Source organism: Staurois parvus, unplaced genomic scaffold (genome assembly GCF_062004578.1).
Source record: "Staurois parvus isolate SC_StPar_1 unplaced genomic scaffold, SC_StPar_1.0 ptg000092l, whole genome shotgun sequence".
Lineage (NCBI taxonomy): Eukaryota > Metazoa > Chordata > Amphibia > Anura > Ranidae > Staurois > Staurois parvus.
The window spans coordinates 181,896-189,355 of record NW_028317888.1 but is presented as its reverse complement, the minus strand read 5'-3'; positions in this window follow the sequence as shown (position 1 = coordinate 189,355).

Below are 7,460 nucleotides of genomic sequence, written 5' to 3'. Positions count from 1 at the left end.
CCAGGCTGCAGCTAGGGGGAGCTCTAATGTCACCCCAGCAGAGGGATCCCATCTAGCCCACATTAACCCTCTCACTGCCAGAGCTGTTTCTGCGTGATTTTGCACACATGGGAAAATGCAGATTTTGGTCCTGAAGATGAGATAAACCCCCAAACATCTATTCTGTGACATCAGAGGCCCTGGAGAATAAAATGGTGGTGATTGTTAAGGTGTTCCCCGTACACAGATTCCCCTTCATATCCGCCTTTATTTCCTCCTTTCCCCCATTTTCTATGTTGGGATCTTTTCTACAATACTTTGTTATAATAATGGAACACGTTGTGTATTGTATTGTACACCAATAATAATGACTCCGCCCCCACATTCCAGACAAGGGATCTTCCTGACCAATCGGATTCCTTCCTTTACTATTTCCTGATTTTTATGCTTCAATCTTGTTAAATGTAAAATTATAATAAAACATTTATTGAAGAAAAACTATTGTGTGTGTCGGTGCAATGAGGGCAAACTTCAATATAGAACATTGCTCCTCGGTGACACCTCACACCCTTCAATAACGGCGCAGAGTGCGGGGGTCAGCAGTATATTATATACAGCCCACCATACAGAGTGCAGAGGGGGGCTGTAGTGTGCCCCCCCTCCTGATCCATACCAGGCCACATGTCCTCAACATGGGGGGCACCTTACCAGGGGGGATTTCCCCAGGCATAGCACCTTGTCACCTTGGCTGGTGGCTGTGCGGATCTGTGGGTGGGGGTCATATTGGATTCTGGAAACCCCCTTTAATAACAAGGGGCCCCCATATACCGTCCCCCCATGTGAATGAGTATGGGGTATATAGTACTTTGCCCAGGGATTTAGGGTTGATTCACATCACAGAAATACAGGTGGGATTAGTGTTCAACAGCTCCGTGGATTAGTGGTTATCACTGCTGCCTCACAATGCTAGGGTTGTTGGTTTGAATCCCAACCACAGCAATGAATTTGCATGATCTCTGTGTGACTACCCTAACATACATGTGCTGGTGGCAGCATCTTTGCTTTCTGTCTAAATGATCCCTAGAATGTGAATTAGAATGAGGCCTTGTCTGTTCAAACACCTTTAAAGTAGCGCCTTATGTGAATGTCAAACCATGGGATGAGATAAGGGCCTGGACTAATGATTGATTGGATAATGCTGGTTTACACTCTGCCCCCTTTTGGGAAGGTTTGTCAAACCAAGAGAAGAGTGAGAGAGAGAAAGAAAAGGATTAAAAAAAAAAATTAGTGAAATAATGGCATGGAGTCCCCCCCCCCCCAAATCCATAACAGACCCTTATCCGAGCATGCAGATACTGCATGCCTTCAAAGATTTATTTCCTTTCTTGACTTGCCTGCTTGGTTCACACTAGATGTGATTTAAAGTTGTGCTTTTTGTTGTCAATTTCACCGTGTTTTCTGTAGATTTACCAATGAGTTATTGCATTTTCAATTGTGTTTTGCATTGCGGTTTCTATTGTAGTCTATATGTGAAATCGCTACAAAATGCTGAAAAAGTTAGACAAGAACTACTTGTGAAATTGTGCTGCAGCAAATCGCTTACGTTAGGACAGTCACATCCACATTCATTAGATCCAATATCAGGTACATTTTCAATTCCCAAATCGCACCTGAAATCGGGCACCCTAGATGCGACTTGGAATGCGATTTGCATGCCCTGCGACTTACAAATTGCATGCCAAAGTGCACCTGATGTGACCGGGGGGCTAACACCACAGTCACATCTAATACGATTTGGAAATTGGGCAACTTGCAGTGAAGTCACATGATTTCAAAATCAGATTGGATGTGAATGGAGCCTATAGTGGACAATAGGGTGCGACTTGGCCTACGATTTTCAAGTCGCATATCATGCAAATCGCATGCCAAATTGCACCCGATGTGACTTGGGGCCACCCCAGTCACATCAAAGCAGATTTTGAAGTGGTGCGACTTACACTACGGTCACATCATGTGACTTACAGTGAAGTCACATGATTTCAAAGTCGGGGGAAATGCAGATTTCATGTGCAATTTGCAACACATCTGACACAGATCTCTCTGCAAATCGCATGAAACGTAGTGTATTCATTACTTTAGAAATTGTTGCGGCTCCAACCAAGTTTGAACTACACCAATATGAACGCTCTAATAGCGGTCACATTGAGTGCGACTTTGCATGCGATTTGCATGACATGCGACTTGCGAATCGTATGCCAAGTTGCACCCTATTGTCTGCTATTAGAGCAGTCACATGGGTGCGTTTCCGACACTGATTTCTATAGTAGTACATGTACTACTTTTGTGGCATTTGCATAGATATCTGTGTCAGATGTCTTGCAAATCGCAAGGAAATCAGCATCTTCATTGTAAGTCGCACAATTTCTAAATCGGCTTTGATGTGACCGCGGTGTAAGGCCTTTTTATGTTTGAATTCCTGAGTGTTTTTCCGATTTATGGGAAATGCCGCATACTAGCAAAAGTGAATTGACATTTTCAGTATTGCATGCGAGATGTGGTCATGTGACTGCCTTAACTCATGCGATAATCTGGAGTGAATTGTGCCCATAGGGCTAAGAAATATTGCCAATAGGGTTCCCTTTCACATTCCTGTTCAATGTTCTGTTGTATGCTGCACAGGTACACATCACTGTGGCTTTCTTTCTGACTCTGATTTGTGGGGCCTGTATACCAAGGGTTACCGCAGGTGGGAAGAGGATTCATCAGGTGCAAACACTTTCTCTGACCCAATGAATGACAGTGGTGGGTGTGGCCTACCTTATATAAGGAGATGCAGTTGTGGCTGATTTTTGCCTTGTACAGGCACATTATTTCTGCAAGTCCTTGTCTGTGGTGGTTTGAGGGGGAGATATTGTGGTGAATTGCTCCAGGCCACACTCACGCTGTGTTTTGATGTGGGCTGTAAATGATTTGCATGTTCTTCCTTCTAAGGTGTGTTTGTTTGTTATTGTACAATGATTGTGTTTATTATCTTTGCATTGTAATCCTAACACATGTCCATTGCTCTGCTCTTCCAAGTTTGCTTCATTTAGACTGAAATGCAGTTTTCAGACAAACCTGATAAGAAATGTATGTGTGGGGGATTTGGGGAGGTGGGAGGTGTTTTATTTTGGCACGTATGTATTTTTATATTGATATTTTGATCTGCAGCTTGTTTTGTGGATAGATAAGCCTACTACATGATTCATATTAACCATTTGTTTCCTGCTGTAACCTGTGAAAGCACAGTTCATTAGAAGTATTATCTTTTAGATTGTAAGCTCTTATGAGCATTACTGTTCTATTTTAGCAACATCAATCCTGCTTTTTTTTTCTCCAAGAAATTGAATGTACCTACTTGTTGTTGATGTCCAAATAAATGTGGAATGTGTATTTGATCAATAAACATTTGGACTATGTATTTTCTGAGGGATTATATCATGTTCTAGTACTCGCACCCCTAACACTTATTTTTGCTAGCTATATAATATGCCCAAATCTTCCGTGTTAGAGCGCACATGTTCAAGTATGTCCAAACTAACTAACCAAAAGCCCCCTATTGCACCACAGGACCATGTTCTGTACCAATAAATAGGTTGTGTTCAATGTGCAGCTAGCTATTCTTCTTCTACAATCCTCTTAACAGTAATAAAATGGGCCCCCAATTTATGTTGACTTTGGGCCTTTACCGGCAAATATATATCCACCAATGTCATATACACAGTATAGCTGCAAAGATACATTCACCAATGTCATATACACAATAGAGCCACAAACATACATTCACCAATGTCATATACACAGTATAGCTGCAAACATACATTCACCAATGTCATATACACAGTATAGCTGCAAGCATACATTCACCAATGTCATATACACAGTATAGCTGCAAACATACATTCACCAATGTCATATACACAGTATAGCTGCAAGCATACATTCACCAATGTCATATACACAGTATAGCTGCAAGCATACATTCACCAATGTCATATACACAGTATAGCTGCAAAAATGCATTCACCAATGTCATATACACAGTATAGCTGCAAGCAGGGTGGATTTTATTTAAATCAAACTGATTTAAATCACAATTTAAATCACTAGTCAGTGAGGCTTGATTTAAATCCTAGTTTTCTACATAAAGACTAATTCTTGCCGGTATAACTTTAATATGCAAGTAGATGAAGATTTTTAGAATAACAACTTTTCATTTTAGTTTTTTTATCCCCAGTTTAATAGGTTAATCATTCATATTTGAACAACTTTTCTGTTGTACTTAGGAAGGAGAAAAATAATCATTACCTTAACCCCTTCACGCCTAAGGGTAAAACAAATCTAAAGGCCTAAGCACAATTCTGCACCGTTGACATGTGATAGCAAAACTGTACATATCATCACAACTACTTTGCACATCCAGGTGGATTATACCTTGATTTTTTCAGGACAAATTGGGCTTTCATTTGGTGGTAAATGGTAATAGATATCTCCTGATTTTTTTTTTATTATCAAAGGAAAACTGGCCAAAAATAGTAAAAAAAATCCTTTTTTTTTTATTTAGCTATGTGTTTCTTGTTATGACCATGACCTACCACCAAAGAGCAACCCAAAATAAATTCTCCAGCTCTTGACGATCGCAGAAATACCATATATGTGTATGTTATTTGTTGTTTGTACCCGTAGTACAGCCCAGAAACCATAGTGCGCATTTTGTTTTTGTCTTTTTTTTTTTACCTAAAACACACTAACACTAACTGACACTGACATTAACACTAACTGACACTGATACCAATTTTTTTTAAATCCTGACCTTGACCTTTGACCTTGACCCTGACCTAAACACTAACCCTGGCACTGAACTAGATCAAACCTTGATCTAGGTATTTTTTTTATTTTTTCTTTTATTTTTTTAATATTTATTTATCTTTTTTTTTTTTTTTTACAAACTTTTTTTTTCTTCTCTCTGACAGGAGTTCGAGAGATACAATGTATCTCTCTTCTCCATTCATAGAGAGAGAGAGAAAAAAAAACAAGGGGGCCGGGCTGCACAGTGACTGATCACTGTGATAGCCAATCAGAGGCTATCACAGCGATCATGTGACCCGGGACCGGGAGTCCCGGGTCCCGATCATTAGAACGGGACCCGGTGCTCTCAGTGACACCGCGGTCTCGGTGCTGGGAGCACGCTGAGGGGCGCGCTCCCAACACAAAGACAGGTACGCAAATATGCGGCCCCACGGAAAAAAGCCCAGGTCCGTGAGGCCGCATATTTGTGTTACGTCGGCGTCAAGGGGTTAATAATAACAATTTATATAGATTTATTCAACTGAAACAATAACATTACAGGATATGTTATTTGCTGAAACAAACATCCATGTTTTTTAACTAATTTGGCTAAACAAAATATATATATTTGAAGAAACTTAGACTGTCAGCCCCTTCCTCCTCACACTTAGTTTCACTTTCTTCTTGTGCAGATCTATTCCACTCCAAACAATCAGAAAAATATTATTTCTATTCTATTCACTGAACTTCTAGAAACTTAGCACTGAAGGAGTTGATTCTGTATTCATAGGTTTGTAGAAGTTAGGATGAAGGTCTTTTTCTTAACTCTGTTCATGTTATAACATTTTTGCTGTGAAGAAGAGGCATGTGATCTCCGCTGAGTCAAATTCAGTTTTGAGAACTGCAAAAGTAAACCAACATCTGTGATAATATCTTGTAGGCAGAGAAACTGCCCAATAATCTTACAAAAACCTCCGGAAGAGCATGACATTGTGAATGGATTCATGGAATTTATTTACCAAACAAATTAAACATATACAGCCTTATTCTACAAAATTAAAAAACAAATCTTTATTTCATGATGGAATAACCTTTGGATGGTAATATATTTTCCTCAAAAAGCATTTTATTTTATATTCAGATATTTTTATTAGAAGATTTTTGAACATACAAAAACATTTGAAAACAGTGGTATAAAGCAGTTCACATTAATACAAGCAAAATATGCATTCAGAGAATGAGCTAACGGCACCTCACCATCTGGCCGAGGTACTATGCAAAGTTTTGGGTAAGGTACATGAGAGGTATGCTTCCTTATGTGAACCAGTTGGGACGTTAGTGGGTGTATTTAGGGGGAGTAGAAAGAGAAGAGAGAGGGGAGGAGGGGGGGGGTGAAGGCACCGTAGTTGTCAAGGTGATGTAGTACAAAGGGATGTTGTAATATCATTTTATTGAACAATTGGGATTCTGTAACCATCGAGTCCATTGGGTCTTGAATTTATAGTACGAGGAATTATGGAGTGCAGTGTTTCTCTCCATCTCGCAGGAGAAGTTAAGATCGGTCAATAGGCGGGACAGAGTAGGAGTGGTATTGGAACGCCAGAGCCTGGTGATGTTCAGTTTTGCAGCTGATAAGACATGTATAATAATAGTGCGTGAGGACAATAGCATTTTATTTTAAAAATTCCGATTTAAATTTAAAAAAATCAGATTTAAATAAAAAAAATCCTATATAAATCAAAAAAATCTGATTTTTTAAATTTTTTTTTAAAAAATCATTGATTTTTATCCACCCTGGCTGCAAGCATACATTCACCAATGTCATCTACACAGTATAGCTGCAAGCATACATTCACCAATGTCATATACACAGTATAGCTGCAAGCATACATTCACCAATGTCATATACACAGTATAGCTGCAAGCATACATTCACCAATGTCATATACACAGTATAGCTGCAAGCATACATTCACCAATGCCAAATCCACAATAGAACTGCAAACATATATTTGCGAATGTCATATACACAATGGAGCCGCATGTAAAATTGCTATGGTGCACAAATAAATGCCAAGACGGCTGTTGGAGGCACTAGAGCAGCTGTCATACTGGAAATACGTCATGACGTTGGCAGAAGGACGTTTGCACACACCCGGAAGTGTTAGTGGATGGGAGTGTGGTTAGGAGAGTTTAGTGGTAATTTGCAAGTCTATTTTTTAGTTTTGTAAATTGTTCTTTTGTGGAATTCCAGACCACATCTGGACATGGCGAGATCGCTGTTCTCCACCGAGGAGCTGATCCTCATTGGCCGGGGAAACATTACTAATAATGGTTGTATCTTCAGGAGGGAAAGTGTCCAATTCCTAGATCCATTGAGGTACATAGTAGAGGTTCAAGGTTCTTCCTAACTATACAGGTGGCACAGACACAAGCATACAGGGCCACTGTTAGATATCATGGGGCCCCATACAGCATACCTGACAGCCCCCCACCGCCAGAGAAAATATCCAAATTATATTTATGGTAAAAATACACTAAAAACATTATTAATGGACATAATCCCAACCATATTCCTGTGAAATCTAAAGGATAAAACTGTACTGAGTTCATAAATAAAGCTGTGTGTGTAATGGAGGTCTTGGGGCTCATTC